Genomic DNA, 24,201 nt, shown 5'->3' on the forward strand with positions numbered 1-24,201 from the left:
TTCCAATACGCCGCCGGTCTTCCACTTTGGCGTGGTTAAAAAGTCTACAGCAAAGTTTATCTTGAATTTCAGCTTGCATGTGGCGTAGTCCGTGGGGAATTCCCAGATTTCCTGATGTACTTCGTCTAGGGGTGCTCTGAGGTGGCGGGGAGGAAGACGGGGCAGCAACCCTGTCGGCTGAACCAAAACCAAGTGGCCGAGGAGAACCTGCACGCGGTGGCACCGGATAACGCTGTATCGCATTGACTTGCCGGCCGCGATGCAGTAGGCGAATGCTCCAAGGCCTAGCAAGGGCGATCAGACCCGAGTCTGTACGGGGACTCATCTGAAGTGGCTACGGTCACGAAACCTTACCAGGGGTATACTGGTACGATGGGAACCGAGGTGGACTCTTATACTTCAGGAGAATTTCTGTCGTATCTGAGTACAGCTCGGTTGGTTGCGGTTGGCCCCCTTGTGGGAGTTTCATGGGAGCTGTGGTTGTGCTCAAGCGAGGAGAGACCTTCGGGCCTCGACGTGGTGTTACGTATCAACACGGGTGCCGTACTCCATAGTTCGGTAGAGATTTAGGTAATTCTTGATATCCACCAGTATGAATGCTAAGCCTTGCACTTGGTATAGACTGGTACCGTTGCGCTTGTCTCAGCGGGGCTCTGATTGTGGTCACAAAATCAATCCGTGTCTTAAGAGGACCGTAGGATTAAGCCTCAAGACAGGTACCTATGTTAAACACCGAGGACTTCACTGTACTTCGTCTAGGATGTTACTGTGGCCGTAGGACTTCGCCGCTAAGCACCCGGACTCACGTAGCCTGACGGAGCTGCAGGCTACAAAGTATTTAATGTGGAGGACTAGGGGAAAGGAGATGTAAGAGTACATTGAGGGCATCTACCATACAATAGAATCGTACGTTAGGATTGGACGCACCACAGCGGTGTACATCCAGACAACCATCCTTGGCCGGAGACCCCATTTCTTTTCAGGCCCTCTTAACCATCAGTTCTATGTTCAATCTCCAATTTAGTTTTGGATGCAGGATTACACCCAGATACTTTACATTGGAGGAAAGAACCAATCTTTGGCTTGGTGGTGAATAGCATCAGTTCCGTTTTGGTTGGGTTTATGCCGAGCCCGCATCTTGCGGCCCACAGGCACACCTTTCGCACCGCTCGTTTTGATGATGTCGCTCATAATAGACAGAAATATCCCTGATACTAATATCACCAAGTCGTCGGTATACTCCACTCTCTCTTCATGTCTAGTCAAGTGGTTCCCTCCCAGATACGACCGGATTATCTTGGTACTTAGTATACATATAATTCAATGCGTAAGATACCCCTCCAATTCAAAACTGCTCAAGGCTTCCTTGATGGCTAACGTTGTTGAAAGCTTCCTTTATATCCAAGACGGCAGCTAGGGTTTACTGCTTGTATTGCAGTGACCGTTCAATCGTGCCAATTACCTCGTGGGGAGCGGTTTCCGTGGATTTTCCTTTGAGGTAGGCGTTCTGGCACTTAGAGAAGGGCGTTCTCACCATAGTCGCCCTTAAATGGATATCCAGGATGCGCTCTAGGATCTTCTGCACGAAAGAGGTGAGGCTGGTGGGTCGAAAGTCCTTTGCAGACTTATGGAGAGAATGTCAGGAGATGGTAATAAAAAAAACCATCAACCTTTTTAAATTTCTACAGCGGCCTAACCCCTTTAGAACTGATGTAGCCTCGTAAGGCAATCCTTTTTACTGTCCCGCGGGGCCAGTGAGGTTTTATTGCATAACCATTTTCTATAACTGCATGACAGGAACAACACCTGTTGCACTAATGCCTAATGGAGATGAGAAAGTATTGCTAACGAATGCCATCTAACTTTACATTAAAGGACAGGTCAATCTGGAAAGAATCAACTCAATTACTATGTATGTATGGCTTATTATGTATTTGGTAGTAATCCTTTGAGCGAATTAAATCTCCACTCGAACGTTGGTATAAAGGAATGTATGTATATGTGATGTGAAGATGATTAATGGAAAAATTGATAACAATTCAAAGAAAGATAATATTTCTTCTCAACTCTGTCAGTAAAAATGACCCAGCCGCAACGATAAAACACCAAAAATTACCGCATTAAACTCACCCTTTTTGCATATTGTTGAATGTCAAAATTGGCTGCAATTCAATGCCCCTCTCCAACTTCAATCCTTTTATTGCTCATTTCGTTCGATTTCCGCGGGAAATGTAAAAATATGACGTGCCTCCCTTAAGTGAAATTTAATAGTCATTATGTATCAGTGCAGTAAGCTCGTTGCGGCCAGTCAGCAAAACAGGGATTAAAATTACACGCATTTCGGAGGAACTTTTTATAATGGAAATGCTCAGAATAATGCGGCAATGTCAGGCAAGATGAGGTTTATTTTAATTAATTTTAAACGTTTATGCAGATTTTCCTGAATCGATTATTTGCAGATGAAGAATAAATTGGATCAGTTTGTGTTAACTCGGGATGAAAATGCGAAAATTTATATGCACCTTGGAAAGAAAGGAGCGCGAGCAGTTTCGTTACGGTTGATGCAAACTTTTCTTAATCAATTTTTTGCTTAAATCCAATTCAGAAGTCAATATCGAAATTGGGAGTTCTTCGGTAGAAGATAATAACTTTAATGTGATTCAATACGAGAACATTAGCTAATCCTTCGTTTATTATGAATATACGCATCTGGTTCTGTCAGCATTGGATCACTCAACCAAAACGTAAGGTACGAACGGCAATGAGAACAAACTTCTAAAAAATTAATATTGGACCGGTTTGGGGTACAGGGCCAGAAGAGGAATAATGATTCAGCATAGTATATATGCTGATAATCAGATAATCAGCTTTCACGACTCTTCAATCATCTCCACCTTTCCAATGCCTGCTCGGGTACCGGCCTGAAAAGTTCGCTTAATTGTTTACAGATTCCTCCATAATTGTCATAGTTCTGAGACTTCTAACTCCTTTAACTTTTTCTCAACATTGAAGAATCCTAAATTCATTGGCTTAAGCCAATGTGCAGGTAAACACTTGTGTTCAGAGACCGTTAACCATAATGGCTGGTGACTGATGGATTCGAGTCGCTAAGGACATCTCGTTCGGCTAACCGAGAAGATAAACTATTATTTTCTGGTGTTAACAGTCGCAACAGACAGGAAGGAAAGGTTGAGTTGGGGAATGACAGGGAGTGAAGACGTCAAGATCTTGTGCTGAAGATCAATGAAGGCAAGACAAAATATATGGTGGCAACGTCAGCACCGAAAACTAACCAACCAACAACATCAAACCGCACTGGTCAAACGGGAAGAATAAAGATAGGAGACTACAACTTTGAGACCGTTGACAATTTCTCCTATCTAGGGTCGAAAATCACAAACGGTAACATCTTCGATGATGAAACGGTTGTTGTCAGCCTATTTCAGCTTACAAAAACTGTTCCGCTCGAAACGTCTCACCATAAGGTCAAAGCTCTTACTGTACTATGACTATGATCTTGTCAGTCCCCATGTATTCCTCGGAAACTTGGGTTCTTAGCAAGAAAAATTGCGAACTCTTGGCCGCGTTCGAGAGAAGAATCCTCCGAAGAATTTTTGGCCCCCCACATGAGGATGGACGGTTCCGTAGCCTACACATGGTAGAAAAAGAAGACGAGGCAGACCCTGCCTAAGATGGAGCGATGGCGTAGGTCAGGACGCCAGTTGGAATATCGGGAAATTAGAGCTTAAAACGTTTTCAACTTAAAATAAAACGGACCTTGTTTTCAGAACTGAACAATCTAGTATTTCCAGAAGACATATCAGAAAAGGTAAATTTTTTAAGCTGATCACGTTGACACATCACGTAATCGCTTATTAAATACCGCACAACCACATCAATACATACATTACCACCTATCAATTTCGTTAACTGAAAATTTACTCCAGCGGGGAATCGGTGATCCTCTAATTCGTGGTTAAGTATTGCCATAGATGATTAGTATTTAGATGGAGCACTTAACAAAATTGAAAGCCACTATTCTTCTCTTTTGGGCAACTACGAAATAGGTTAATGTAGGAATGAATTATTGAGGTTTTGAATTTGTAATCCATCCATTTGTAACCAGTTGCGATGCAACCCTCACCGCCGTTAGACCGATTCGGTGCTCTATGAGCCCTTCGGACGTAGTCATCAGTAGGACATCAGTGCATATACTAACGACTAGAGGAATATATTTCAAATATTGCTTACTGAAGCTGGTAGTTTTCAGTATATCGGCGTTGCAATAGTTTTAACGAACAGTTTAAAGAAATCTCAGTAAAAGTATTGTTGATAAACACGTACTTTAAATACTCAATCTAACCTAAACAGTTATGAAAAAATAACATCCTCTGCCTTAAATTTCGTTAAAGTCCTTCCCTCTTGGGGTTTTCTCGGTACCGGGTGACGGACGAGAAACGCAATATAGACCACATAACCTAACTACAAACATTTGAAAATGGTGTCCGGCCTGTTCGGATAGACTCCAACACAATTGTGCTTACAAGTATCGCCACAAAACGTATTGAAACATACTTGAGTTATATAATCTACAAAAAGCTTACCAACACAGGGCCCAGTACCCAAAAACCGAGTGACAGCTGGCATACATAGGCTGAAGGCGTGGCTAATTCTCGTCTCCACGTACGCTATTCATATAACATCTCACTCGAAAGTACCTTCATCGCTGTGGATAATGGGAAAAATATCATTGCCTTACACGATACAACAATAGCGAAAAAAAGGTTGACTGTCGGTTTCGTCCAGGGCAGAGTCAACTGCTTAGGCGCTGCCTCACCTCTGGCCTAGGAGCGGGGTGACCGAAAGTGGCAACAGGTGGTAATCGCTTCATTTATATATAAGTGCGAATTAGATTAAAGTGAAACTACGCCGAAATGAATTTTCTTCCCCACCCAAATCAACTTTTTTTAAGTTTTTGTCAATAACAAAAAAAAATCGATTCTTTGTCTGTCTATCACACGCACTTTTCTCCAAAACGACTAAACCGATCCGAACGAAATTTGGACATATGGAAACTATGAAATGCCACGCATATAGTGAGTGACTTAAATTTTTGTGCAATTTAAATACATATAAAGAGCGGATGTAAAAATTTTCTTCATCGAATATAGTCATGTGGGGCCTCGATGAGTACTTTCGGCAACTGATATTAGTTAAGTCGTGAATTACAAAGTGCGCGAACAAGGAGTCAAAATGTACACACTTAAAATGAGACAGAACTCATTTTCGGAAACTACCCAACCCAAAAATCCGAAATCGGTTAGATGAAATTTAGGCTGCAAAATATCTCCCATTCAGATATCTGCTCAAATAAACTTACTAATAGTATATTACCAACTTTTAGAAATTTTCTGAAAAGCCCCCATAAATTCATCCTAGGACTACCATTTCACGTCAGCATAGAGGACAATATTTTGCATAAACCTACCAAATTGAAAATTTGACCATTCATGCCAAAGTTATAGCAGTTGAAACTTAGCAATTTCGCGTAAATTTACTGCACCTCATGTCATGCAAATAAGATGCTGACGTCATAATTAAAGAGAATAATCGACATTCGCGTGAAATATGAAAGTCACATTTAAGAAGAATCTACTTCTCCCCAGCCCTTTTTAAGGTTTTGTGTAAAACACTTATGTGAAATTTAAGCCTCGAAGGATGTCCCACTCCGATATCTTAAATAAACTTACTAATAGTATATTACCAGTTTTTAGAAATTGACTGAGAAACTCCCCTTAAGTTTTTCCTAGTAGATTTTGCACCAGCATAGAGGACAGTATCAGGTATACGCTTGCCAAGTTTCATGAAAATCCAACTATTAGTATCAAAGTTATAGCAGTTCAAACTTATCAATTTCGTGGTAATTAACAGCATCCTAAGCCATAAAAATAACACGCTGATGTTATAATTAACAAGAATTATCGACATTCAGGTGAAATATTGAAATTTCATCCATGAAGAATCTAGTCCTCCCCAGCCCCTCTTTAAGGTTAAGTTTTTCACATTTGCTAAAAATATTAAATTCTGAGTGTGAAGCGTATGAGGTTGACGATTACAATACATACATTTCCATCAAATGAATTATTTAAATGGGTTTCTAAAAAATAGAGCCCAATCGAATTTTTAACTGTGCGACATGGAACTGTCAGGCACTCATCGCTCCTCACATCTTCTTCTTTTTCTTCAGCCTTTGCCCCGTTCACAAGCGGGGTCGGCTAACCGTGATCGATTTCGCCATTTTGTTTTATCAAATCTAGCATATCAACTCACCGTTGTTTCGGTCGACCTTTTGATCGTTTACCATCGACTTCGATGTTCAGACCAATCTTGGTAAGTGAATTCTCGTTAGCGAGAATTACGTGACCATACCATTGAAGACGCCTCTTCTTTCAGTTTTTCCACGATCGATTCAACCTCATATCGATCGCAGATAACGTCATTTCGGATGATCAAAATGGATCACGCCACTAGTCCAATGCAACATCTTCATCTCCATTACAACAAGACGCCGTTCATTGCCTTTTATTGTCGACCAGCACTCAGAACCACGGAGGGTGACAGGACGACGACCGCTAACAGAACTGAGTGATTTAAATATCTCGAATCAATGCTATCAGCCAATGGATAATTGCGTTATGCTCCTCACAAAGAAACACAAAACCCTTTATATCTGAAGCGTCAAGCTTTCGGTTTCCCGACTTGTTTTAAATTTGGTTGTTTAACTCAGAAAGAGGACTCCTTGGACTACAAGAGAGGTAAGGGGATCAACCATACAAATGAGAGCCCAACCAGAATCGTGGATCAAGGGTCGTTGATTACGGATTTTTAGCAGAAAGTAGAGTAAACAATTTTTTGCGTTCGAATATGTCTTAAAGACAGCGATGTGCATCAACTGTCAGGACGGATGGTCTTATTTTAGAAATATAATAGCTTTTGGAGGCAAATAGTGACGAGTTGCCTTCATCCAGATCAAGCAGATGGTGCGAGATCTTGGGCTGCACAATCATGAAGGCAAGACGAAATAGCATCAAATAGCGCTGGTCAAACGAAAACAAGAAGAGACTACAACTTTGAGACCGTTCATAATTTCTTTTATCTAGTACAGTTGTTGGCAGCAGAACCTACTTCAGCTTACAAACACTATTCCGGTCAGAACGTTTCACTATAGCGTCAAAGTTTTTACTGTACAAGACTTGTCGCTTGTCAGCCCACATGTATTCCTCCGAAGCTTTAGTTAGTTAGCAAGAAAAATTTCGAATTCTTCGGCTTATTCGAGAAAAGAATCCTGCGAAGAACTTTTGGCCACCTGCAAGAGGATGAACGATTCCATAGCCAATATAACGACAAAATCGCTATACTACCATATATAAGCGATACTACTACTATCTGGCTGTGGATAAAATGCGGTTGAATAGATTGCGTCATTTAATCCGTATGGGTGGAGATAATCCAGCCCGAAAAGTCTATACGGGCAATATATATGGTAGAAAAAGAAGAAGAGGGGGCAAACCCTGCCTCAGAAGGAGCAATAGCATTGCATTTAGGGCTATCGAATTGGTGGACTTAGGCGCAAAACCGGGATGTCTGGAATTCCTTATTGAGGCAGGCACAAAACAGATACAGTTCGTTGCGCCGTTGCTGGTGATGATGTTTGAGACAAACTGAAGTAGATGTTCTATGACCGATTGAGAAACGTAATGTTGTGTGGCGGTGCCAAAACTGATATCCATTAATTAACAATGTTTGAAATGAAGGAAAATCTTCAGGAAATATAATTATCAAGTAGTGGCAATAAAAAGTTACATTAAAAATTATGAGCGGCGACAATGTCCAAGATAGAGGACTATGAACGAGTCGTACCTTAGGAACCTTAGGAACGCAGAGTAATGCTTCAAATCAGACAATTTTCACATTTCGCATCATGGTGGAACCGCTTGAAACACTTAGTAGTATCACAAATCAAAACGTAGGTCTATGGTTGGAAAACTTTCGAGAAATTGTGGAAATATATAGCTCCAATGATATTCAAGATGTCGTTTACGAAAAAAGGTTCTACGAGGATTAACCAATCTTTGTGTGAATTTTGAATGTCGGGCCAAAGCATAGAGTAGGCTTTGTTACGGAACGAGTTTGGTTATGTAACAAACAGTTAAGACATTCATCTAACTTTTGAGGGGATATGAAGAAAAGAGTAAACGAGAGCTTCCACGAATGTGTGCAACGTTCTTCAATTACTAAGTCACAATGCACATCAGATTTTAAGCGGAATTCTCCTGAAACATATGCCTTCGAAGGGCTACCCCGGTTCCCATGGTAGTCGATAAACTCTGTTGAGTCTTCGTGGCCGGAGCCACTTCAGATAAGTCCCGTGCAGACTCGGGTCTGATCGTCCTAACTAGGTTTCGGGGCATTCACCCACCGCATCGCGACCAGCAAATCAGTGTGACTACATAATACCTTGCTAGTCTGACACCAAAAGGAAACTAGTACCCGAACCTGTAAAATAAATGGCGATATCAAGTGTTCCGGCAATTTGAAAACGATATTGAACGTTGACTTCAAACCAGGAAAGGTAGAAGTCAACCATCATCATATTCTGGACGTAACAAACTAGAACAAACTGGGAACAAAAGGTTACATACCTAACAAGACGAAAGACTCAGATGTTGATATGAGCAACGTTCTCAGCGACGGGACCTTGATTTATCAGAGTCAGAAACAATCTTTTGTCTATTATATTCGGGAATACGCAAATAGAGCCTTTGTCTTTGGTGCAGATGAAGTTGTCGGCCACGTCCCAAAAGAACTTTAGAACATCTGGTTAAGTCCGAAAACTTGGAGCCGGATTAATGAGCGTAAGGAGCTAAAAGCTCTATTTAGAGCCGCAAGTGGGGGTGAGCATGATGCCCTTGGGCTTCGTTACTATGAAAAAGGAAAAAAAGTATTGCACCATTGGGTTATAGAGGGAAGCAAAACCTCCACAAATAGCAATGACTTCACTACCGTATTCCACATTACGAAAGAACTTGCAAGTGATCATAAACCTTTCGATGGTAATGTGAGGGACGGTAACTGAAGGCTGCAGTTTTATGCAACTTAAATGGTGTAAAGACCTCTTGTGTAACTGTAACATGCGAATGTACTCAAACGGAGCAAAGCCTGCAGAATTTCTCCGTGCAAGTTCTACTCATCCGTAAATGCGTGAGGAATTGGAGGAAGCTTGATCATTAAGATTCCATAAAAGAATGCCCTCCAAATACGACAACAGCAGTGTATGTGTGTCATTTTTGTTGTCGGGAAGTGAATAGTCGAAATAATCGCGGAATGCATCAAAAAATTCCTCAAAATTTTGATCGGCTGGGCGCTGACTGGTTTTCCAAGTAAGTCCTCCTGTATTGCCCACATCAACACGCTGCAGATAATTCTGAAGTTGTGCTATCTATGCAATGCCATGGAATCTAAAACAGTTGAGGGGGAGTGCAAGCTATGGGGAAATGCCACAAGCAAGTTGAAGCGCATCTTAGCAAAAGCCGCATGTGTAAGTTTATTCGACACATTCAACTGATAACGACAATCCTATATTTTTGGTACGAAGCAAACTTTCTGGAGAAACTAGTAGTTTTTGTTAAAGCGACATTGGTGGCGCAAAAAGCCATGTGCTCCATCTTAGAAGAATTAGATGTTCAAAGCGGCGTTCATCAGGTTTGCATCTTGCCGGCGAAATTTTTTCTTCTCCTCATGGATGAAGCTGTTCATGCACCTTTAGATAGAGAATATATACTCTGCAACACTGCGTACTCTCGCACCAAGGCATGAACCGTGGCCAAATGACTCTGCACTTGGAGAAGGAGGCAAGCAAAGTCGAATTGAGGTTAAACGCCAACAACACCCAGGCTTTCAATCTTGCTGGTCGTCGCAATATTTCTATTTGCATTAATGGGCAGAACACTGAAGGCGTGGAAAATTTGAATATCTGGGTAGCGTTGTTTCCTTCGACCGCGACACCGAATCTGATGTCGCTCATTTCCCTCTTGGGATCCCCCGAACTACTGCTCTTGGCGATACGATGAATCATTTGCTAAACCCGAGTCATTTAAGGGTTTGCTCAATCAAAATTCCAAGAGAATCCAGACTTTATGATATTATAGGGTTCCTTACTTCCGATGTTCTGCTTTAATTGTGTTGGCTCAACTTAGATATTGGATTTGTTTCATAATTTACAAATTTAGTTATTTTCGATTTTTATTCTAGGAGGTTTGCTCTCTTAATATTATAGTATAGGGTTCATGTATTCTTTTACATTCACAGAAAGCTCTGCCCCAATTCAATCCGTCTTTAGTTTCCTCCCAATAGTGAGATACCATCTGGTAACCCACCTTACTCTCCTTGTCTATCTAATGCGCTCACATCTAAGAAGACTCCAGTGATAGCTACTAGCACAGATTTCTCTTTTCATAATCTGGAAAGTGGACACTCATCATTTCCTGTAGCATACCTACATCTGAATTTTTAGAAATTTTATTTCGAACCAAACTCATGTTCAGTTTCTGTGTTATTTATCCATTATTCGCCATTTTTAAAAAAAAAAATGTTCTCAACATAGCAACAGCACAAAGTCCTTTGCTCTACGTACAATGTAGGATTTATTAAAGGATCCATGAATATCCATTCAAGCGAGAAATATGGCAGTAGTTTCGCCATTACCTGTAGCGTTACTCTGCACAAGAAGAAACATATAAACTCTCGATTTATCGATCCGAATGAAGTTGTTCAATTTATGGTTCAGTAGTTTTATGTGTATCCATTATAGTTTCTCTGTCGAATGGAACGAACTTTTTCTCCAACGAACTATGAATGTTTGCTCAATACGTAGAGTTATGCATATGCATTTTAGTACGTGGACTACATGGATAAGGTTTGTATCCATAAATTTTCATGTACTTCTCATATTCTGGCAATAATTTAGTTCATCTAAATTTTATTTTGTCCCTGATACATGCACATCATATGATAGCGCAAAGATATTTTATTACTGCTGATTTTTGCGGTAATAGTCATCGTGATAATGAAGTGGAATTTCGTCGACGGGTAGGTTGAAAATGGACCCTAAAAGGCAATCTGTATGCTGGCAGGATAGAAAACAAGTAGGTGTATTACCTATTATATATGAATTGTTACTATGACCAAGACTGAAATCGAGTAGAAAAGGGCATGGTACTGACCTATTTGGGTCTGACTTCTGTTGGTAATTATGCATGTGTATACACCTGTCACGTACAGAATATATATCCAGTGCAGAATTTAGGGTAGTAAATTAAAGACAAGTTAGCCAAGAGAAGTGCCTCCACATTTGCGGTACCAATAATTACTAATTAACGGGGCTGGTCAAGATTAGAAGGCAAGACTCTAATATATATACGATGGAAACATTTTATTCATTATGCTATGCTTCATTAAGCTAACACTACATACTGTATAATTTGAGGCATGTTGAAAGACAGTCACAAAACTAACTCTGTTGGCGATTTTCCTTACCTGAGGCGTTATTACAATTATGCGCAGAGGTGTTCCTGCAAAGTGAAATAACGTTTGATTTATTCCATGTTTTGTCTCAGGTAATTCCTAATATATCTTGAGGGCGCTCTTCCCACGTCCAGGAATCCAGTTGCTATCAATCAAACCAAAAACGTGCTGATTTTTAACCATTGCGTTTCAATTATCAAAAGCATTGAAAATGGCGCCCAACGTGGGATATTAAAATGGTAAGTTACACAATATTCTAACTTAGTTCGTGGAAAGAATTTCCAGCGAAATATATATTACATAGCATGCAGATATAAGCCATGCAGAAGAACAAATGTCTGGATTGTCAATGTAAGAAGAATAGTAATAGGCTTTGTCGTGGGTGATATTCACGCACGAAATCATTAGAGCGTTCTCAGACTCTCTTCGCTACAGAGTCGCCAAGAATCTGTTTGTATAAATCTTTAGCGTACTCCATTTGCTTCGACCTGCTCTAGAAGGCTCTACCGATTTATAAGTAGATAAAATACCAATGGTATAAACATATGGAGGAGAAGTCTAACCCACCTTAAAGTCATATTGCGAGTTCCATTGTGAAATTATCTTCAACATGAAAAAAAATGCTTTCTGCGAAAACGTCACTTTTAAAAATAAAAAGAATTGAGGTTAAAATAAAAAGAATTGAGGACAGTAGAATCACGTTTAATATCAGTAGGTTAATTTTATGGATAAATAAAAATAATAAAATTCTCAAAAGACAGGTGACAAGACTAGTAACCGCAGTCGAGTCGTGCTTATTTTGAGGGGTACACGTTTTCTACGATACACAAGCGCGACATATCCTTGAACGGTATGGCAAGAGAAAAAGTCACCAAAATTACCCGACGGATGACAGTATGCCTGCCAGTACGCAATCTGACCCCAACAAAATCTCAAGTTTACGAACCAAGTCGGAGGAGTAAAAAGAACTGCTTCAAACAGTCGTGGGAACATGCCGATTCAAGCCCTCGGGTTGGAGCCTACAAGGTGATAATGAAAAAGCTGTGAAGGTTACTCAGTTGCCTTGCCTCATTACGAAAAAAAATGGAATCCAAACGGCGCTCCTGTACAACGAGTGCATAATACTAACAGAAAGCGCGAAGCTGCGAGGAAATATATGTTATAATAGATGGCAAAAAGGTCTGAGATTTGGATGGCATCCCCAATGAAACTCTGAAGCTGCAGTGAAACTTAGGCTCGAACTGAACTGAAACGAATATTCCCTGCTCAGTGGAAAAAGCAAAAGTTGGTATCGCTTTCTAAACCCAACAAGATACCTCGGGATGCAGCACCATATTGCCCTATCCGCCTGTTGAATACAAAAGGGGGGAGATGATGAAGAGAGTCATCCACAATAGAATCCTACTCATCGTCGAAAGCAGCAAGCTTGTCTGAACATCAGAATAGTTTATAACTCTGGCATAAACTTCACAATTTCCCCACAAATATTGAAGTATGCTATTATTAACTTAATTTGAGCATTTATCCATGTGGAGAGTATTTTGAAGCCTGGACACCATACAGAGGCAGCTTCATGATTTTTTTCAGATTTTTCGGTTGGTTAGTTTCTGAGAAAGGTTCCGTTAAAGAAATCAGCACTTTCCAACCCTCCCACTGCCCGCCTTTCTAACAAACCTCAAAATCAAGACAGGTGCTAATCAAGACCGAATACCCAACCTGGCTACATTCGGTAAAAAAAATTTTACACCCACCTTTTGCAAGTATAGGGACCCCCCGTTAACGTCAACGTAGAAGGATACAACTCACTGCATGTCTGGGCGTTCATAGTTCCCACCTTCTCATCACATTTTATGTCAATCGGTATGGTCGTTTCTGGGAAAAGTCGGTGTGACAAACAGACAGACAGATAGGCAGACAGACAGAAAGGGGAACTGCAGTCGAATAGACGACAGCAAAGCCCCGGGTCTTGACGGCATACCAAATAAGGTCCTCAAACTTTCGGACACCATAGAAGCGGCAGAAGCTGGCGCTGTTGCCTAAAACTGGCAAACCTCCAAGGCGGGAGGAGGGAGACACTATGGGGAAAATACTGGAGCGGGTTATTTATAATAGATTACTCCCAGTCGTCGAGAGTCAAGGGGGCCTTTCAGATAGGCAGTATCATCATTATCATCATGGATGACCGCTATACTATATGGTGCAACGGCTCTTCTCCAGGAAACCGGTCCCTGTCCATCACATCTCTTGTAACGTTGTTATATCAGCCCTATATTGGGACAGGCTATCAGCTAACTGCTCATCAGCTTTATTTCTGTAAAGGGAGCGCACGTTCCATGAGAAAATGCGCAAATCGTTAGTCCGTTGTCGTTGCCGGGTTCGTTGTTGTAAGATTCATCCTATCCGTGGTTTTCCGTGTAGGGTTGTCAGCCCTACCCAACCCCCAACTTGGAGGACCAGTTTGTACAATTTGTCCCGTTTTTAGGCGCGGGAGATCCGCCTTCATCTTTCTCCGTCTGCAGCTTTTCGGTTATGAAAGAGCTCCCAGCGGTCACTATGTGGAGGTGGAGAGAGGGTTTGGTAGTAGAACTGTTGGTGTTGGTTCACCAGGCATTTCCCAGGTTTTATGCTCCATCGTGGGTACCAATCCACATTTCGCCCTGGGACCTATACTACCCTTTGACCACCAGATCAACCATTTATGCCATCAAAATGGTTACTGGCTTGGCTGAAAATGCAATTCACGGAAGGGGTTGTACCAGCAAATACCTAGATGTGAGCAATGCATTCAACTTGGCTAATTGGAACCTTATACGAAAGTCTCTGGCGACGATTGGTGTTCCCACCTACCTCGCCGCTATTATAGGTAGCTACTTGCAAGGGCGGACACTCTGGTATGATATCGATGATGGACCCAAGGAGTACGTTGTCTCCGCGGGTGTCCCACAAGGTTCTGTACTATGCCCACTACTGTGGAACATCATGTATAACGATGTACTTAACCTTCCGGTTTTGGAGGAGGCCACGGTGGTGGGTTACGCCGATGATATAGCACTGGTTATGCTGGAGTGGCACTCGCCGAGGAAAAGACAGAAGCGGTCCTCATTACTAAGCGCCGCAAAATAAATTACGCCTGCATTAGAATCGGGAATCGTATCATCACTTCCAAGCCGGCCATCAAATACTTGGGGGTGATATTATACGGAGGACTCAATTTTAAGCATACTTGTAAAAGAGCATCCACCACGAGTATGGCTCTCGCAAGGATGATGCCGAACGTAGGAGGACTGCGGCATACTTGCAGACTCCTCATAGCCAGGATGGTGAGTTCTATCATGCTGTATGCGGTCCCAGTTTGGGGAAAAGCGCTTTAGGCAATACAAATAAACTGAGTACGGTTTAAGAAAAATATCCTTAAGGCCGTGTTCTGCCTTCAGGGCCGTCTCAGACGATGTAGCGTTCGTCATCTCGGAAATGATGCCAATTGACATCCTGTCAACTAACATGATGAACATTTATAACCAGGTCCATCTCTCCCTTATCGCAGGTGAAAAAAGCCGAAAGGGAGAGATCCATAAGCAGATGACAACAACGATGGGACCAGTCAGAAAAGGGTCGTTGGACTTACAAGTTGATACCTTCCATCGGGAAGTGGCTGGAGAGAAAGCATGGGGAGATCAATTATAATCTCACCCAGTTTCTCACCGCCCATGGAGGATACCGTCAATACAAGTTTACATTGTACACCTCGCCTAATTGTCACTCGCGACGAGATCCCAGAGGACCCAGCGCACGTATTCTTCCAGTGTCCTAGGTTCTTGGAAGGAAGAAGGAACCTAGAAGAAATTCTAGGTGAAGTGTTACCACTGGAAAGTTTTGTCCGGAGAATGGTAGCTTGTCAGGAAGATTGGGATGCGATCAATACCATGATCGCAGTAATCCAGGATAAACTGCAAAAAGCAGAAGGAGTGAGGAAGGCGCGGTTACGAACCCCGCGGGTAGACGGAAGGAGACCTAGCTAAAGTAAGCTAACTCCGGCCCGGGATGTAATACCTCAAGGTGGTTCCACGTGGTAAGGGGAGAGTCGGGGGTAGTTTTAATGGGTAAAAATCCCACACTCTAGCGTTCCCAAAAAACAGACAGACAGACAGACATTAAACCGATTTCAGTAAGGTTTTGTTTGTAAAGACGCTTTGTTCGAGAAATTTCAAAGATTTTTTCAAGAGTAAGATTTTTATGTCCGCCATTGTATACCTTGCATATTCTCGATGTGAGTGATATTCACATTTACGAAAAAAGGCGGAGATATTTAGATGAATATGATGCTTTCTGCTGCATATAAATGTACGCACTAGTAAGGAATAATGGGCATTGTTTGTTTGTTTAGGATAAGCACAATATTTATGTCCTTAATATGCACATATATTTTGAAGCTTGGAAAGATACTACATGAAGAATTGTTTTTAACTTTCAGGTATGTAAAAAAAAGTTAGACACATAACAAAAACACAAATCTTTTCATACGTGAACCGTCCAACTTGTGGTTTCCCGAGTTTCTTGCTTTTTATATAAGGGGACATTTTAAAGGAAAAAAAAATTAATTTGAATGTGTAAATGAATGAGATTCAAAATTTAATGGAATATTTGATTTTGTTTTCAGAGAACTAGGTCAACTTGAAATATTGGAATAAATCATCAACATCTAAGACAAATGTCCCTCAAATGGTCATAAATTGGGGAACCATTTTATAAACCTCTGAAAGACTAATGAATTCAACTTTGGAACCACATTTGAAAATGAACAGTCATGCACGTATATTATAGTCCATAAATACCAGGATTTCCGTTCTCCGCCCTGATTTATTCAGAAATGAGTTCCTGCGAATGAAGTTAACAAAGAATCTTTTCAATGCAGAGATTATGAGAAGCGCCCACGATTTCTTGAAGGACATGAATTGCTGCCTCTTCAAAAGCCAAAGAGGATGAATAAAATGGCTTCTCGTTAGAAAATTTTCAAAATAATAACAATTATTGGAAGGCAGACGCCTTATGCTACACAAAGGAATAAACAGGGCGAGTCTATGTGCGTATGTATGTATATAATGATTCAAAGGCGCTTAGCCGGAATACCTTTGTGAATGCTCATGGATAAATTCAATTGCTCATTGTTGAAATCCCACAGATTCATTTCACATTGCCAACTTCTTATATTTCCTGGAATTCTTATTTGAAAATGTATCGTTTCCGTGAATATTCGTAATGAAATTTTAAATATCTTCCTCGCTGTACATGTAACTGGGGACAACGTTGGAAGTTCCTGATAAATCCCCATACCCAAAACTATATATCGTACTATATATAAACTTAAAGCCATTAGTTACACTCTGTCAACATTCACGACGGGATGTGCGGAATCAGCAATTTCTCCATGTATCATTTTTATTGAGTCATATTTCACTTAATAGGTGTGGTAGCAAAGTACAGCGGAACTGCGGAAAGGATTACTTTCAAGAAAACTTACCTTATGCTCTGCCAACTCGGAAGCACTTTTTATTACCCCCAAGCGACAAAAGGTCCTGCAAAGAAGAAAAATAATTCTCTTAACATACTGTCCGTAAGTGGGAACAGATGACAATATTTAGCAAAGTAAAAATAAAAACTTTCTTAATTCAGTAGTTTTTCATTAGTAGAGAAAAGCGAATGAAAATATTAGAATATTCTAACTGCAACTTCGCCATGCTATAAACATGCTGATCCCAACCCCAAGTAAAGGAGAAGGGTTTGAGAACGTACTCTGCACTATCCTTCGTAAAATAAAAATAAAATGCTGAAATCAGGGAAAGAAATAGATAAAGCATAGTTGGAGTTATTCCACTATGCTAAATCCTACCTGATCTCTCTTAGTGATAGGTGCCCCGACAGGCCGATATAGCAAATGCTTACAATGTCGTTACAAACATGATAATCGGATTGAGTCATAAGCCTCGGAGAAATGCTAGGGCGTCCACCTCAGTCGGCGCGGCAGGATGGGCCTCGGTCCTGTCGAGAAATGGGCAAGGGTTCTTGACGCATGGACAGCGTCAGGACGTAAGCAAGTTAGTCCAAACACAACGAACAAAACAAATACGTGTCTGCACGCTAAACGTTGATACCCTAACTAGAGAGACGGAGGAACTCGCAAGAGCCCTTGGGAAAAGCCGCATTGGTATCTGCGCCCTGCAAGAAACCCGATGATCTGGTCCCAAAAGTTGTGACATTGAACGCAAAAGCGGTAAAAATGGCTACAAACTTTTCTATTTTGGTAACCCACACACTCAATATGGTGTTGGCATTGCCATCTCAGAGGGTTTCCGTGATGCCATTAAAGAAGTCGAACCATTTGTTGATCGCTTGATGAAGCTCACCATTATATCAGCTGATGGCACTATTCACTTCTTCACTGCGTATGCACCACAGACAGGTCGACCTGATGCCAAGAAAGATGCCTTCTGGGAACTTCTAGATGAAAGGACTTATCACGTGCTTATCATTGCCGGTGAACTTAATGGTCATGTGGGTGAAAAGGCAGACAGTAACAGGTGCCTTGGTGGAAGGAGCGTGGCGAGCGTATAATCGATCTTGCGGATACCCATGGCCTTGTACTTATGAATACATGGTCCATCAAACGATTGTCTCATCTTCCTACATTTTATAGTAGAAACAGTAAAACGCAAATCGACCTCTGCAACCCTCGAGGTCACCAAGCCGGCTAAGCGGTACATCAACCCAGATATTTGGCTTTGGAACGATGATGTTGAAATGAAGGTCCGTGAAAAGAAACGCCTCTACAACAAATTTCTCGGCGATACAACGCCTGCCAATTGGCAAATTTATAAGAATGCCAACCGGGAAGCAAAGAAAGCGGTCGCTGTCACCAGAACTAAGTATTACAAAAATCTTTAAGATAAACTGGACACTCGGGATGGCAAGAGAGATTTGTATCGACTTGCCAAAAGTCGTAACGAACGCATAAGGGATATCGAACACTTCTGTTGAGTCAATGACGAAAAGAGTACTTTGCTCACCAACCGTTGAGCCGCGACGGATAGATGGCGAGAACATTTCGAGCAAATTTCAACTGAAGAATTTGCTTCCTCCACTTCCACAATCATTGCTGGAACAGTTCCACTTGTCAGCGCAGCTGAAACGAATGAAATCGGGGAAAGCACCAGGACCTGATGACATCGCATCTGAGCTATGAAAAGCGAAGAGCTGGGAGCCAACACTGTGGCCTAGTGAATTCTTTAATCGGGTTATTCAGGAAGGAAAAACACCATCTGACTGGCAAGAAAGTACCACTGTTCCAATATGGAAAAGGAAAGGTAATCCAACAGAATGTTCAGATTACCGTCCGATCCTGTTACTTTCCCATACTATGAAGATTTTTGAACGTATTCTTCACAACCGTATTTGCGAAGTCGTTGAAATAACCGCGAATCAAGCCGGATTTGTTAAAAACTGCGGAACTATGGACGCAATAGATGATGCGTGGATACTCATGGAGAAACACCGTGAGAAGTATCGTCGTCTTTGCATCGCATTTCTGGATCTAGAAAAAGCGTTTAACCGTGTGCCACACGAACAGATCTGGTATGTTTTACGACAAAACTTAGTACCAGAAGAACTCGTGCGCTGTGTTCAATTGCTCTACCACGATCTGAGAAGCAAAGTCCGAAATATGTCGGGTGTATCAAAAGCGCTTCGTCTGTTGGTGTTCATCAAGGAAGCGCCCTCTCACCAATTCTCTTTGTTCTTGTTATGGACACCATCACATGGGACATCCAACGTCCAGCGCCCTACATACTGCTTTATGCAGATGATATTTTCCTGGCATCTAATAGCAAAAATGGTCTCGAGCAACTTGTCCAAAAATGGAATGATCGCCTCATACAACACGGTCTCAGATTGAATCTAAACAAAATTGAATTTTTACGACCGATCCCCATGAAGTGGGCATAATCACTGCCAGCGACAGTGATCTCGCTAGAACTAAGTGATTTAGATACCTCGGATCAACGCTATCAGCCAATGGAGAACTGCGTTATGAAATTGTTTCAGGCATTAACGCAACCTGGATCAAGTGGCGTTTCACAGCTGGTGTTCTTTGTGATTGACTTATTAACGAACGTCTCAAGTCAAAAATTTACCGCAATGTCGTCCGTCTTGCCTCCCTGTATGGTTCTGAGTGTTGGTCGACGGTAATAGAGATGAAGATGTTTCACTGGACTAGTGGTGTGACACGTTTTGATCACATCCGAAATGAGGATATCCGCGATCGTTATGGGGTTACACCGATCGTGGAAAAACTGCGAGAGGGGCGTCTTCAATGGTATGGTCACGTATTTCGAAACAAACGAGAACTCACTTGCCAAGATTGGTCTGAACGCGCAAAATGCGCGGTTAAGGAGCTAAAATGTGGACATTTAAAATGAGACAGGACCCATTTTCGGAAACTACCCAACCCAGCAATCTGGAAAAATTCAGGGCCGTGTGCTTGTATGAAATCTAGGGCTCAAAATATATCTCATTCCGATATCTGCTGAAATAAACTTAATAATAGCATATTACCAACTTTCAGACCGGAAAACTCCCTTAAATTCACCAGCATAGAGGATACTATCGCAATACTGTTTCATGAGAATCCGGCCATTAACTTCAAAGTTATAGCAGTTCGAATTTATCAATTTCGCCGAAATTTACTGCATCTTAAGCCATGAAGATAAGATACTGACATCATGATTATTGGGAATAATTGACATTCGATCGAAATATTGAAGCCCCTTATGTGCAGAAGTTACTTCTCCCCAACTCCCTTTGCGGCAAACAAAACCTTATTAAAATCGATTCAATGTCTGCCTGTCCGTCTGTCTGTCACATGTTGAACTGATTCTAGCGAAATTCAGTGAGAACATGTGGTCTGTGTGTCCCTGGCGCCATTTCGTGTTAAATTTGAAGAGGGGCTCCCCATTCATGCGAAAGGGGGTGTACATTTTTTTTCACAGAATATGGTCGTGTGGGGTATTAACTGCGTTATGTTCCTCACATAGGAAAACACAAAGCGACTTGTTTATATGTTAACTATAAAAAAACATGGACATAAATTTCAACCATTTGGTAATTCTAGAATGAACTTAAGAGGGGTTTGCAAGTGAAAAAACAGATATCGGAATGGGGTGAATTTTATAGCCTAGATTTCATCATGGATAGGTTCTGAGAACGAGGCCTGTTATACTTTTTGAAGTACACATTTTGAGCCCCCACTCCCCTGTGCTTCAGCCGGAAACAAAAATATCACCAGCTTCGAAAAGTACTTATAGAGCCTTTTTATTTGATACCCCACATGACCATATTCTGTGAAAATAAATTATCATCTCCCTTTCACAAGTATGGGGAGCCCCCTCTTGAATTTAACAGAAATTGGCGCCAGTTGCCGCATGTAAAGGAATTCACAGATTACAGGTTCTCACCAAATTTCGCGACAATTGGTTTAACCATTTCTGAATAAATCGGGTGTGACAGACGGACAGGTGGACAGATAGACATCGAATCTAATAAGGTTTCGTTTCACACAAAACCTTAAAAAACAGATGACACGGATCCGCGGATACTACCGAATTCCGCTTAATTGTACTGAATATTGTGACAGAAAATATAGTAGAGGTTGAGGTCTCACCAGGTATGAATTGTACAAATATTATACCAATGGAAATATACTTGTACATTTCTTGGATTTGAGATAAATACAATTTGACCTTCCCTAGAAATTTTAACGTTTTTTTATGGAACACAAAACTATGCCATAAAATAGAAGATGATAGCATTGCAACAACAGCCAGATCAACAGATATCCTTCCTCAGGAAAACTGGGTCATATCAAAAGGTTGCCGAGGCGGAATACATTCAATAAGTGTGAATTAGGAGGGCACTCGTTGTGTTATGACCAGAGTACTTCAAATTGGATCGAGTTCATTGAGTTCATTGAGTGTGGCCAGTGAAGCAGCTGAAACGGATTTAATATGATGTGTGCAATGAAGTAGTTCGTATCTAGCCTCAATCAGTCCCTGCAACTGACGATTTTCTCATATACGCACTTCACAGGATAACAGCAAACTTAAATTATGCAATGGAATGTTCTGTGTAGTAATTTTTCTGTTTTTATGTTAAGAATGTTTCGAATAATGCATTTTTAATGATTCCTTCTACAGGAAATACAAATAATTTCCAAAAGAAATAACAGCGTACATTTTGCATTTCTCAGAAATAATTTATGCAACGATAATTGGTTTGCTAATTTTCACTAAAACAGCTTCCACCTTCACTTCCAACAAACGGTGCATGCCATTATCGAGTTCTACCTCTTCTGACCTGATTATTCAATTCAATTACTTGCATATTGCATACTTTTCTTCCGGGTTACCGTGAACAGGAGTACTGAGCGTCTTGCGCCATTGTGCTCCACAATTGCAGGAATGGTTTCCGATTGCAAACAACATAATTGGGACTCTACTCGTACGTGAACCTCAACTTCCTGCGAACATGCCTTTTCACTATTGCACACTTACAGCACGAAGACATTATCCCCCTTTCGAAAAGGTGCATAAGGCGTGAGTAAAATGCATCAAGCCATACATGCATATGTAATTTAAAACCAGCATTTTAATGCAGTTTGCAGAGGTTACATTGTGAAGACCAATCAAACATGTTTTCCGTCCATACATGATTCCCAACACGTTACACAACTCCTGTAAGAGTTCGTCAAGTGCTCGCAACAACTTCCTACAAAATCTTAATCAGAAAAGGAAAACATGTGTATATGGGATTGTACGAAAGCACCCCCGGGGATGTAATCACGACTTGGTTCAGTCTTTCGAATTGAAGTTACATGTAAAGCAAATGTATATTTAATTTGCATTCCTAACTCCTGAGGAAATTTAGCTGGGATTTGTGGGTAATCTGTTTTATTAGGAACAGGAGAGAGGATTGCTTTTTGGGTGCAGACATAATGGAAGGAAAACATCTACCAAATTAGGGCTGATTGTATTGTTAAATATGCGAATGGCTCCAAGGGATATTATGTACCAATTTCGAATTTGTGTTACAATGTAACTAATTTGGGTCGAATCAATTTTTACTATTGTGTTGCGGGCTTTGAAATGGGTATACTAATCGTTTGCGTGAATAGAATTTAATTCATTTATGAGAGTGTCTAATGAAGAGCGTGCCCTTCAGTCTTGTAGGCAATAATTATACCAATGTCACTGACCCTAACATTTTTTCATGGGAATCCTCTTAAACCCTTCGATGGGGAGATAATGGAGGACGATATTCAGCAACGCACTTTATCTCATCCCCAGTAAAAAAGAAATACATTACTAATATCAGGGAAAGAGGTAAATAAATAAATTATAGAAGGAGCAAGCCAATATGATAATTCCTATGTGACCTCTTCTGGTGCCAGGTCCCGCGGCAGCACAACCAAGAAAACGCATTTAATGTCGTTATGCCGTTGATTAGAAAGGCTAGGAAAATGCTAGGACAGCCAGCACAGTCGATGCGGAAGGTCATTTTCCGGTCTTGTCGAGAAACGAGCAAGCGTTCTTGAAGCATGGACGACGTCAGAACGGAAACAAATTAGCTCGACGATGATGTAGTGCGAAAAGCTGCAGCATAGAACGCGAACGCAGTAGAGATAGCTATAAACTGCTCAATTTGGGTAACTCGCGCACTGAACATGGCATATGTATTGTCGTCTCTGAAGGTGTCTCTGACATCATTCAAGAAGTCAACCAAGTTGATGACCAACTGGTGAAGCTGACTATTATCTCTGCTGACCGCGGGATTTATTTCTTCATTGTATATGCATCACAGATAAGTCAAACCGACGTCAAGAAAGATAATTTCTGGCAAATATATGACACACACAAAGGCTACGACTATATTGCCATTAAGGGCGATCTTACTGTAGGCGAAACGCCGCCAGAGACACGTCTGTTCAAAGGCAAGGAGGCTGTCAACCAAAAGCCAGGAGCAGAAAAGATGAGGAAAGGAGGAAGGACTAAACCGTCGGCTCTGCTCATTAAGCCGACGGAAGGCAAGACATTTGCGGAAGTGTTTGGTGGAATCCGCTATAGGCTGAAACCAGAAGCCAACGAAACAGAGGTGTCTTCCACACGTAAAACGAGGAGTGGCGGGTGACTAACAAGAGTACGTTCTGCGAAGCGGTCTAGGGGTTATTGGGGGGGGGGGGGAAGGCTCTTGTTTCCGGCCTAGAGCCACGGTAGGTATTACCTCTGTAAATGCTCGAGGCTAAAAGCTCGCCGTGGTGGAAGTCCCCGAGCAATATGCGAGGAAACTCCTTAGCAACGGGAGAATCCAAATTGGATGGGTAGTATGCAGTGTGCGAATGAGGATAGTCCTACAGCTACAGGTGTCTGGACAATGGACACACGTCAGCAGCTTGCAATGGACCGGATAAGAGGACAGCATGCTGGAGATGCTGCTAAGTGGGTCATCAAGTGAAGACCTGCAATAAAAGCAAGAGTTGCGTTGTCTGCAGGGTTCATGGCGCGTCTGGTTAGAGCG

General features: G+C 41.5%; 1 protein-coding gene across 2 annotated transcripts in view; it reads right to left on the minus strand.

Moving 5' to 3' along the window:
* The window catches only part of LOC119657870 (sex peptide receptor), a 490,494-nt gene that overhangs the window by 305,098 nt on the left and 161,195 nt on the right, over positions 1-24,201 (minus strand). For both annotated transcript variants that reach the window (XM_038064997.1, XM_038064996.1), the window contains exon 3: positions 17,102-17,156. The gene's annotated coding sequence lies outside the window, so the exon portion shown is untranslated. The remainder of the gene's footprint in view (positions 1-17,101; positions 17,157-24,201) is intronic.

The sequence above is a fragment of the Hermetia illucens genome, chromosome 5 (genome assembly GCF_905115235.1).
Source record: "Hermetia illucens chromosome 5, iHerIll2.2.curated.20191125, whole genome shotgun sequence".
In the NCBI taxonomy this organism is placed as follows: Eukaryota; Metazoa; Arthropoda; class Insecta; order Diptera; family Stratiomyidae; genus Hermetia; species Hermetia illucens.